The sequence below is a fragment of the Octopus sinensis genome, linkage group LG12, assembly GCF_006345805.1.
Source record: "Octopus sinensis linkage group LG12, ASM634580v1, whole genome shotgun sequence".
NCBI classification, from domain to species: Eukaryota; Metazoa; Mollusca; class Cephalopoda; order Octopoda; family Octopodidae; genus Octopus; species Octopus sinensis.
Genome location: NC_043008.1, coordinates 18,867,995 through 18,881,325, shown reverse-complemented (window position 1 = coordinate 18,881,325; position 13,331 = coordinate 18,867,995).

Sequence of the window (13,331 nt, the reverse complement as noted above, 5' to 3'; positions counted from 1 at the left end):
AGTATCGCCTTTAGTCGAGCAAATCGACTCCAGGACTTATTCTTTTTAAGCCTAGTACTTATTCTAACGGTCTCTTTTGCCGAACCGCTAAGTTACGGAGACGTAAACATACCAGCATCGGTTGTAAAGCGATGTTCGGGGCAAACGCAGACTCACAACCATACACACACACACACACACATATATATATGTATGTGTATATATATATATATATGTATACACACACACAGACACACAGACACCACACACACACACACACACCACACACACACACACATATATTATATATATATATATATATATATATATATATATATATATACGAGCGGTTCTTTCAGTTTCCGTCTACCAAATCCATTCACAAGTCTTCGGTCGGAACCGAGGCTATAGTAGAAGACACTTACCCAATGTGCCACGCGGTGGGACTGAACCCGGAAACATGTAGTTCGTAAGCCAACTACTTACCACACAGCCACTCCAACGCCATCATTATTATTTCAGAAGTTAAGGTGGCGAGCTGTTGGAATCGTTATCGTGCGGGACGAGTTCAAATTCCGCCTTTCATCATTTCGAGGTGGATAAAATAGATACCAGTTGTGTACTGGGGTTAATGTAATCGACTCTCCTCCTCACCCAAAACTTTCAGGCGTTGTGCGTATAATAGACAGAATTAGAAGTTCTTTTCTCACATTATTCGTGGTAAAACAACGAGGTCTTACTTCTCGCTCGCATATTTCACTGTTTACCACACAGAGCAATATGATAATCCTTTCCCCGTTCATTTTGTTTGTCATTTTAATTTTCACGCATTCACATTTTCTTTGTTGTGCTAAGCCTCTTACTTCCAAGCTGTCTTGGCATAACAATCAAAGAGACAAGCTCTTTGTTATATATTACTTTACAGGGGAATCGCACGAGTATAACAACAGTATACAGGATAAATCATGGAGTAAAAAAGACGAAACAAGTCAAATCCCATCTAAATCATTTTTTTTTAATCTCCGGAAAATGATGTTATATCTAGACTGATGGGAAAGGCATACTGCCAAGTTCTTACCACAAAACCAAATCACAAATATCGAGATATACTGCTCATAATTGAAAAAAAATTGTCCAGCTTTAGCAAAGAGAGAATATGTTATTTTCCTCCAAATATCGCTGGTTCTCATATTTCATATTTAGTTATTCAATAAAAATTATTAGTGTTTTCATAAGAAGTGTTATCTCGTCCTTCTTATTTACCTGATATTGTGTATATGGCTTTAATTTATTGCGTTCGCTGCAAAATTTTCGTAGATGACGGGGAAAGAAAAAGGAGGAAAAAAAAACATTTGGACAATATTTTTTTAATGCTGAAACACCACTGAGATTCTTACCAGAAGTTATAATTAAGTTGCTAGGAGTTGAAAACACTCGCATTTGATGCAGTCTCTTTCACTACAGGTAAGATGTAACCCAGTGCAACTTACTGGTTGGTCGGCGACTGAACCGGAACCGCCACCAAACCCGCTTGGTGAGGAAGGTGAATTTGGGACACACTGCAGGATGAAAAACAAGACCCGCCAAAGCACGGAATGACTCGGAAGAGTCAGCGGCCGTCAAATATAGTCAATGTTAGAGGGTGTAGTGAAATATAGTCAATGTCAGGTGTAGTGAAGATAATCCATCTAGGAGAAGGAAATCTCTCAAAAAATTTAAAAATAAAAAATAAAAAAACACTGATCAGTGAGCACTTGCAATCAACCGATACAATTTCTTCTTCCACCCAGTCGATACCGTTTTTTGCAAAGAGAAAATGATGACAAGATGATATATTTTTATCTACGGGCGACTGATAATAAAAATAATGTATTTATGTATGTATGTATGTATGTATGTATGTATGATTGTATATATATATATACACCAAAATAGCTGGGTAGTTTTAACTTTAAGGACCCCTCCTAGCGTGTGGCATTTATGTATAATAATGCCCTCTATATAATATGAATAAATATATTTAAGAGAAAAACTGGTGGATTTTTCTCTTATGGGGTTTTCACGCTAACTACTTGATAAATTCTTATAACGATTTTATCTTATTTTTAAATTATATATATACACATACATATATATGTGTGTGTGTGTGTGTATGTATGTATGTATCTATATACGTGTGTGTGAATGTGTGTAAATGTTTGTGTTTGTAAGTCGGCAAGTTGGCAGAATCGTTATCTTGTCGGGTAAAATGCTTAGCGGTTTTCCGTGTGTTTTTGCATCGTGAGTTCAAATTCCGTGTAGGTCCAACTTGTAGTCCATCTTTTCGGGATCGATGAAATAAGTATCAGTTGTTTCAAAATTTAAAACCAACATGTGTGTGTGTGTGTGTGTGATTATGTATACGGATATGCGTGGTCTCTGTGTGTGACTGCGTGCGTGCGTGTCTGTGTGTTTGCGTGCGCATGTGAACGAAAAGAAAAAAAACCCCAGAACCCCCTCCCCCCCCACACAAACAAATAATACTTGTGGCTTATGCTTCAAAGAAATTCTTCGTCAAGCCATCTTGCATATGCAGTGCACCAACAATGTCCTCTTGGAAATCTTTACGCAGAGACGCTATTGTTCAAGAAAAGCGATAAAATAAAACACATGCAACTTTCTTCTTTGATGAAGTGAGTTCAAATTTTCACTGCGTCTAATTCACTTTTATCTCTGTCGCGTCCATTAACTGCAGTCATAGATTACAGTTAATTAATTGTGTCATCCTCTAAATTAAAATTCTTTTGTGACCAGCGAAATGAAGTCAATATTGAAAATGAGACCCTCCCACGCTATTGCTAAAATTCATGTTAATATTGTGGAATGATGTGACTATTAGTAAAAATCGATCTCGCTATGAAGATTTTTGTACTGGTAATTTTATTTCTAATTGCATTTCGATCAGTATAATCTGAAATCGTCTTCAAACATTATAGATTTTTGCTAAATGTACACACACCGCACACACACAGGTTCACACACAAACACATCACAAACAAACATACACGCATGTACATATTTAGTACAACACCATTTATATATATATATTTATAGACATGTACATCCACACATACATTAAGAATAAATATGTATACATCTATATATAGGTGTGTGGATTTGTTCCTCAAGATTCTTGATGTGAAATCGTGTCTTGAAGCAGGTATTGTTATAGTTGGGGATGGTCATTTTGCCAATAAACACAAGCGCTGTTTATTTGATATTTACTTTAGCTTTATTATTACTATCAGTTTATTTATTAGAGTTATTTCGTCACTCATTCTATGAACTTTTCAATGACTATCTGTTCCTCGTATCTTCCCTTCTCCCTAGTATTATCCTATCTATTCGATTTTGTCTTTCTGTGGTAAGTATTGCTATCTGCGCATGCGCTTGCGTATGTATCTGTGTGTGTGTCTAAATATTTGGCATATATATGTGTGTCTTGTGTGCGTGTATACGAGTTTGTATATTACGTTGTTTGTATCCCTAACTATTTTTCCTATTCTGTCTTGAGTCGTCAGGTCGTGGTACAGGATGGAGTGAGGGGTGTTAGAACTTGATTCACGTTCACTGTAGAAGCTCTGTCGATTTCCTATTATGTGTGTGGCTTCCAAAACCTATTTGAGTGTCATCTCTATTGTGTCGATAAGATCCTAACATCTGTTATCTACCTGTTCTAGCTCTCCTGTTCTAGTTTAGCGTGTGGGTATACCACTGACAAGCTTTTCTCCCTTTGAGTTTCCGCCAGTGCACAGTTGTACTCTCTCCTATGCTACAGGCTGTCTCCCAATGTACCTCGTTGTCCTGCACCATCCCTTAGTACACACACACACAACACACACATACACACACACACATATGTCATAACATATTATATATATAATATATATATATATATATATATATATATATAATATATATCAACAATTGAGGGTAAAATTAATTAATTAATCAATTTCACCAAGTGTTCAGTATGTAAAAGGACCATTTAATGCGAATTCAAGATATTACATTATATAATTAGGGCTTAGTAAAATAAATTACTTTGCCACATACTGAACTTAGTAGAAATAGCAGCCAAAAAAAATTTTCTTAGCATTTCTACTACTTAAAGAAAATTTCTCTCAGATAATGTTTACTCTAGACAGCTCACGAAGGTTTGGGGGTTAAATACAGAAAAATATCACAAGTACATAGATCGTTTGAGTACGTCAACGTTCAAGATTAGCCAAATAAAATCAGCATTTCTTTCGTCAGCTCAAAATTTCTTAATTTGGATTTGGAAACACTAAAAAGAAGGAACTTTACCTATCAGCGACTTGTCGCTTCAGATGAACCATTCCAACTAACAGTGTCAACAAATTCAAAATGCGCAGGCGTAAAATTCTGCACTCCCCATTCCACCCACGTGGTCTATCTAGCAAATATTATATTTTTCTTTAAGTAGTAGAAATGCTAACAAAATTTTTTTTGGCTGCTATTTCTACTAAGTTCAGTATGTGGCAAAGTAATTTATTTTACTAAGCCCTAATTATATAATATATATATATATATATACATTTGTTTCCGATGTATCGATGTATGTACACATCTCTCTGTCTCTCTACATATCACTTGGGTGTCTATGCATTCTTGTGTGTCTGTGTCTACGCCTATGTGCATATATAAATATATGTGTACATATATGTATGTATATATATATATGTACATATATATATATATATATATATATATACATATGTACACACACGTACATATATGTTACGTGTATGTATGGATGGTAAATTTCATCTGAAGCCCCAGTTAACACAACCATCTTGTCCTTCGATGACTTTAGTGGAGTCAAATCTGTTAGAAGCGTTCGGAACTGTTCTTCAGTTTGAGAATTCGATCGTCTCTTCTTTCCATGAGTCTTGGAAACACTTGCAACTCTTGAGATCAATAAATGAAAAAATATATATATATGTGTACATGCTCAACCCATCACATCTATAACATCGATCAATTCAATGCCATGTGTGTCTTTGGTAGACGGTATCGATACTTGTTTGAATACAGCTGAAATCATGAAGAACCAACGCCTTTGAGAAAACGTACGAAAAAGCATAAAATTTCGTGTCCTCTATTATCATATCGAGGCACGCAAGCGAACAAGAAAACGATGAACCAACGAGCGAACGAACCAACCAACGAATGAACGATTCAACCAACAAATCGACCAACCAACTTGTCACTACAGAAGAAGCAAAGCCATGGCTTTACAGATGTATACAACTTAATTGAACAGACAAAATTTCAGAACACTATAGTGAACCAATGTCCGTAGTGAGAATATATAGAAATATTCTTAATCATGAGAATATATATATATATTATATATATATATATATATATATATATATATATATATATATATATATTATATATATATTGTATACATATATTTATATATGAAATATATATATATATATTATATATATATATTATATATGAAATATATATATATATATATATATATAGATATATATATATATATATATAATATATATATATATATGTATGTATATGTATATGTAAGTATACATACTTATAGTTGCATATTGCATGCACATATATATATATGGGTGTATATATAAATGTGTGTGTGTCTGTGTGCATGTATTAATATTACATGTAATATATTGGTTGGTTGCGTAAGTATAAACATTTACATCCAACAGATAGTCAATGTGTTTATTCACTCAACAATAAATGTATTATGGTAGAAGCTCGTCCATCTTGAAAATTGACAAAATTTTACACTAATTTACAAGATATTCTTATCAGTATAATTTACTTTTGTATTTTGAATTTTCATTTTGTTATTGTCTTAAGTATGAATTAATATGAAAAAAAAAATTAAATCATGAAAGAGAACACGAAAAATAAAAATGTAAAGAATAAAACGAAATAATATTTCGAATATTATCACTAAGATCAGATATTTTCTCTAATGGAATATTTCGTCATAGATGAAACCTCATCATATTTGCCACTGCAATTATCGATCACCCACCACTATTTCAATTTAGATTTGTTTAATAGAAGAACAATAAAGGCTAGTCTTTTTTTATCCTAGCGTTCTCTTTGATACTCTTTATTTCCAATTAACCTGCAGTACGAAAATAAAACACAATAATCGATAAATTTAATTAAAAAAAATTAGCAAAAAATCTTTTTCTGAAAAGTAATCTGAGAGTTACTTTTAGATTCCAGCATTGGGAAACTATAGAATTTGATTAAAGTTCTGCTTCATTAAGAAAGAACTCTTCAGAAAATTAACCAAGCTGCTCAAATCACCTCCCTGTCTTTAAAGTAATTTCGAAGAAATTTCGCAAGAAATCACGTTGGATGTATTTTGCGTTTTAATGAAGTCAACCTTGACGGCAAGTATAAAAGATTATAGTACAGCATCTTTTCATTTTGATGTAGTATTCGTTCTTCTCTTTACAGAAGAAGCTGTCTAACTGCCGGCAGATTTTTCTCTTCGCTGTTTCAGACAGTTTTCTTTTGTTTTACCTGTCAATGACTTCTACAAAAGATTTAACAAGTCGGAAATTAAATGCGGTCATGTAGAAGAGATGATTAAAATTTACTATTAAAAACAACAAGTAAACCGATTCTGCTTGTTAAATATATAATTATCACATTGTCTTAATGTAATTAGAATATTATTTCAATGCATCGTTTAGTTTAGTAGTAAAGTGAAAACACAGCAACTAATTTTGTTTTGCTTAATCCACAAATGAATCAATATTTGTTATTGTAATTACAAGTTCCGCCTACACGTAAATAAGTACATACATACATACATATATACATACATTATAACATACTATATACATACATATATACATTCATACATACATATATATATATATATATATATATATATATAATATATATATATTATATATATATATATATATATATGTATATATGCGGTAACATGCTAAGTACACTGGATTAGTAAAAGACAAGGATTCGAATACTTAGAGATACCTGGAAAACATGGGAAGGAGAGCTACCGAGCGAGCGAGAGAAATAGTGAGGGAGAGAGAGAGAGAGAGAAAGAGAGAGAGAGACAGGCAGACAGAGAGGATACTTGATGCCCTTAATAGCAAGCCATAGCAACGGGATAAATTGGAAGTGGGTCACTAGAGAACGAAGATCTTTGATCGCCGACACCCATAAGCAGAACACATAAGAAACATTTGCGCGTATGTATTTGTGTATACATGTATGTATATACACATAGACATATGCATACATATATACATACATATGTGTGTGTGTGTGATTGTGTGCATATGTGTACAAACATGCAAGTACATATTACTGTTACTAAAATACACTATATACTGCTATCAGTGAATTCACCAATCGTGTTCGTACCATGAGTTGAGAAAACTTTGGAAATCCTCATCTATATTTCTAATCATCGTCGACAACGACGGACGAACATCATATATAGGAGTGGCTGTGTGGTAAGTAGCTTGCTAACCAACCACATGGTTCCGGGTTCAGTCCCACTGCGTGGCATCTTGGGCAAGTGTCTTCTGCTATAGTCCCGGGCCGACCAATGCCTTGTGAGTGGATTTGGTAGACGGAAACTGAAAGAAGCCTGTCGTATATATGTATATATATATATATATATATATATATATATATATATATATATATATATATATGTATGTGTTTGTGTGTCTGTGTTTGTCCCCCTAGCATTGCTTGACAACCGATGCTGGGGTTTTTACGTCCCCGTTACTTAGCGGTTCGGCAAAAGAGACCGATAGAATAAGTACTGGGCTTACAAAGAATAAGTCCCGGGGTCGATTTTCTCGACTAAAGGCGGTGCTCCAGCATGGCCGCAGTCAAATGACGGAAACAAGTAAAAGAGCAAAAGAGTAAAGAGTATATATCGACCGGTATTGTCCCAGGCCCTGACTAACTTAATAGCACCACCTCGAAAAGACATTTGATTATATTTATTATTAGAAGCATTCTTTGAGCGCCACAACTCATTTAAGTAAAGACATAACATTTATGCATATGAAGTATTCTTAAAGAGTCAGCCTTTCGACGGATGCACAATCGCATAGACACTGTTTATTATTCATTACACTTCTCTAATATATTTATATATTTATATCAATCTGTGAATCTACTTAATGTTTTAACATTTTATATATTTGATTCTTTCATTTTGCTCTACAGCTAATTAGATTGTAAAGTGCCTTCTCTTATGCCAGCCCAGTTCGTTACCTTGTGTGTATACGTGTGTGAACGTATGAGTGCGCCTGTGAGAGAGTATGTGGTCGTATGTGTAGGCTCCCTTATTTGTGTGATGTGCGTTGTTTGTAGAATTTTAGCTTATATTCAGGTACGGCCGGAGCGTATGTGCCTCTGAGTATATATATATATATACATATATATATATATATATATATATATATATGTGTGTGTGTGTGTGTGTGTGGTGTGTGTGTGTGTGCGTGCGTGTGTGTGTGCTTATACATGTGCGTATTATAAGGTCGTTGTTGGACGAGAGCGTTACTTTTATGCTTCTCGTATCCTCTCTAGAGTTGCCATAATTCTTTGACCTCTAAGGACAGCCGAGATCAAAGAAGAACCAGCAGTGATTATCCTCTCCATTATAAGCACAAGGCCTGACATTTGGAGAAAGGGGGATAGTCGACTACATCGACCCCAGTAATCAACTGGTAGTTGATTTATCCACCCCGAAAGGATGAAAGACAAAGTCGACCTAGGCGGTATTTGAACACAGAACGTAGTGACGGGCGATATGCCGCTAAGTATTTCATCCAGTGTGCTAACGATTCTGCCAGTTCGCCGCCTTATACTACCAGTGAAAATGATAATGTACTAATACCACCCGTGGAACTGTGAAAACCATAAGATTGGTCGAAATTAAGAGAGGACGATGGAGTACCTAATACACCATCAGATATTCCTGTCCAGATTTGGCTACAGCCAATTTCTTCCATAAAGGAAATAAAGTTAGATTGAGAGAAAGAAATATTTGGCGAAAGTGAGAACCGATTCCTATACAGAACAAATAGTTCATTTATTGACTTCGAAAGGATGAAAGGCAAATTTGTTCTCTTCGGCATCTAAACTCAGAGCTCAGAGAGCCTGAATCATTAACACAAAAAACTCTAACCGATTCTATAACGATTCTACCATCCTGTACCAAAGTTATACCCACGAGGAACTGTTTGGCTCAAAGGTATTGTGGAAGACAGTTGCCCAAGACGCTGTGCAGTCAGATCGAACCTGGATAAACGAAATTGTGAGGCAAACATCTGAACCCCACAGTTATGCCTAATCATAGCCAGCTTCCATTTTACGTATTTCTTTATTACCCACAAGGGGCTAAACATAGAGGCGACAAACAAGGACAGACATAGGTATTAAGTCGATTACATCGACCCCAGTGCGTAACTGGTACTTAATTTATCGACCTCGATAGGATGAAAGGCAAAGTCGACTTCGGCGGAATTTGAACTCACAACGTAACGGCAGACGAAATACCATTAAGCATCTCGCCCGGCGTGCTAACGTTTCTGCCAGCTCGCCGCCAGCTTCCATTTTACCGTAACATACTCTCACTTCCACGTTATTTATCCATCCTCACCAGACATTTTGCGAAAATCAAGATGCTTGTAGCCATTAATGGAACAAAAGAGGACAATAAAACAACTGAGTCTTAGGAAACTAATTATGTTCTGTGTCAAGCCAAATTTTATATAAATAGGTCAAACAATAGACTGTTCTGTCTCGAGAATGTATAGAAGTGTAACGTTCTGGATACTTGTCGTTCTTGGAGAAGAGATATAGAGAGAATGAGAGACAGAGGGAGTGAGAGATAGAAATGAAGATACTATCGCTTGGCCATAAAATTGCCAATGAATGAAGAAAGAGTATCGTTTTATTGATCATATCTAATTAGCGACGTTTTCTTCGATGGCGTTGGTCAAAAGACAGAAATCTTAATCGTAGTTTGTATTATTGTTAATCCTCAAGTTAGCTCTGATTGAACACACCTATAATCAAAAGTATTTCAGCTAGGAACAGCTGCAATTTTTGTCTATCAAAAATTATATTATAAAATCTGACTCCACTTTTCACAAAACAGTAAGAAGTGTGATTTGATGCAATTTGTCTGCTATTTCTTACCCCTTCAAATTCATCAAGATATAATAGATTAAGGTTTTTTTTTAAGCAAAATGTCATAATTAATAGTTATCCAGATTTTCATAATCGGCAGAGAATCTAATATAATAAATGCGAATGTCAGTGTCAGCGTGTCACACATTTTCATCTTTACTCATAGAAGCCGAAGCCCACCAAATCACCCGATTTTGGAATCAGGCCGACCCAGTGAGTAAATTAAAATATTCCTGTCCGAATCTAGATCCGCAATCCTGGAATTTTGGATTTCCAAGTTTTCATTACTGCGATTGTTTTCGGCGATATTTTTTACGTGATATTTCGCGCTGAATTTTTGTGTACAATCTTATATAATTTGGAAATAAATTTTGGGAATATTCGAAATTAATTACGAAATCCAATGATTATTTTCGGCGATTTTTTTACGTAATTTTTTGCGACGAATATGATCATCATTGGGATATGACTCTGGAGGAAGAAATTGAACAAATTCTCCAAAACAAATCTGAAATCTGTTTACAGTGCTTCCCATTCAGGGTCAGTAGCTAAACAGCTATATACTAAGCTAGTATGTAATATATCTTTCACCACGGACAAGGAAGACTGAAATCCTTTTTGATTAAGTTTATTCCAAGGAATTCTAAGTTAATAATAATACGTGATTTTTTTTTCTGTTTTATTATTTCAAATCTCTGTCAAATAGATTTCTTCATTAAGCCACACTGGGCCGAAAACAGAGTGGACAATACAATGTAGAATTTTTCCTTTCAAAACAGATCAATCTGGATTGAAAACATTTTGGGACGTGTACACAAGGAGAAAACATAAAAACATTTGAACAACTGAAATTCCCAAAAGGGAACAAAATACAACACTGACTAGGGTTATCAGTGAAAAGACAACCCGACAAAAAAACGCACAGTAACTTAGGGGGAAAAACATGAGAGCAAAGTATTCTTTCTCTTTTTCTTCTATAGCTTCATGCTCAAAGTGGTTTCATCATTCATGTGTACCATCCTTGCTACATTAACCTACCTTTTAATAAACTTTTCATTAGACAAAACTTCCCTCTCTACTCTCACCTTCCCTTTCAAGTAATACTTAATAAAGTTCATGAGAGGTTGGCCAAAGAGGAAAGTGTTTGTCTCTAAGCCTTTCAAGCGAATCCACCTTACACATTCTTTCGCCATGGCCACCAGCACCATGAAAACTGCCTTGCCTTCCCGGTTAAAGGAAAGTGGCGGAGCAATAATTCTAAGGAATGTTTCATTAGGTAACGGTTCTTTCAGTTTTAAAACTGTTTTATTAGTCGAATGTTGATGAAGCAGATATAAATGATAAGTCGATAAAAGTTATATTTTCGAATTTTTAAACAAGGCCATCAATTTTGAAGGGAGGGTGGAGTTATTTCGATTGCACGTACCGCTGTATTTGACTGGCACGTAATTTTATCGACACTAAATCTATGAAAAGCAAAGGTGACTGTGGCGAGATTTGAACTCAGAAATTACAGAGTTAGAAGAAAAGCCACCATAGGAATGTTTTAAAAACGGTTTCAAATTTTGGCACAAGGCCAGAAATATCAGTGGGGGAGGAGGTAAGTCGATTAAATCAGCCCCAGTGCTTAACTTGTACTTATTCAATTGACTCCGAAAGGATGAAAGTCAACCTTGGTGGAGTCTGAACTCAGAACGTAAAGATGGACGAAATACCTATTTCTTTACTACCCACAAGGGGCTAAACACGGAGAGGACAAACAAGGACAGACAAACGGATTAAGTCAATTATATCGACCCCAGTGCGTAACTGGTACTTATTTAATCGACCCCGAAAGGATGAAAGGCAAAGTCGACCTCGGCCGAATTTGAACTCGGAACGTAGCGGCAGACGAAATACGGCAACGCATTTCGTCCGGCGTGCTAACGATCCTGCCCGCTCTTCGCTTTAGAAATGCTTTAATAATGGTAAATAGTAATAAAATTAATTTACAATTTTGATATGTATTTTTGTAATGAGATGCGCCTGAAATAAAGGACGTTTTCATAGCGGTGAACATGGTTGATAGATGTCTTCTAAATATGTGTCAAATGGCATAGAGATTCTGGATGCATATAACAACCGGAATCTAGGTCTCTTACAAGCTTACAAAAAGAATGCTCGATGATTGCAGTAATTAGGCTCAAAAGCCTAATTTCTTTTATTGCCAGTCGACACTTATCAAGATTAATGTCAAATATGATTGGTTGCAAATTATTTCAGTAGATATGTATTCTAGGTAGCTGTAATCAGCATTACTAAATATGGTAACGTTAATTGGAAGCAGATTTAATTTCACAACATAGATGCTGAAAGTTCGATAGAATAAGAGGAGTGGCTGTGTGGTAAGTAGCTTGCTAACCAACCACATGGTTCTGGGTTCAGTCCCACTGCGTGGCATCTTGGGCAGGTGTCTTCTGCTATAGCCCCGGGCCGACCAATGCCTTGTGAGTGGATTTGGTAGACGGAAACTGAAAGAAGCCTGTCGTATATATGTATATATATATATATGCGTGTGTGTGTATATGTTTGTGTGTCTGTGTTTGTCCCCCTAGCATTGCTTGACAACCGATGCTGGTGTGCTTACGTCCCCGTCACTTAGCGGTTCGGCAAAAGAGACCGATAGAATAAGTACTGGGCTTACAAAGAATAAGTCCCGGGATCGATTTGCTCGACTAAAGGCGGTGCTCCAGCATGGCCGCAGTCAAATGACTGAAACAAGTAAAAGAGTAAAGAGTAAGAGTTAAAAAAAACAGTTCCCGGATTGATTTGTTTCACTAAAAATTCCAAGGCGATGCTCCAGCATGATTGTTATCTAATGACTGAAAAAGATGAGAAGTACCACATATACGTGAGGTTTTTCTTTTAGACATGGCTCAAGAATAAATCAACATGCCGGAATCATTTCTTCGGTGTCCTGTTTTTTTGAACGATGTTCCCTTAGCGTTGCTTGGTAACGGTTTATAAAATAATCCGGCTTATACACAGAAGGATTAATCTGAGTATTTGAATGTTGATTGTTGCGACAATCGAAACGTTTCATC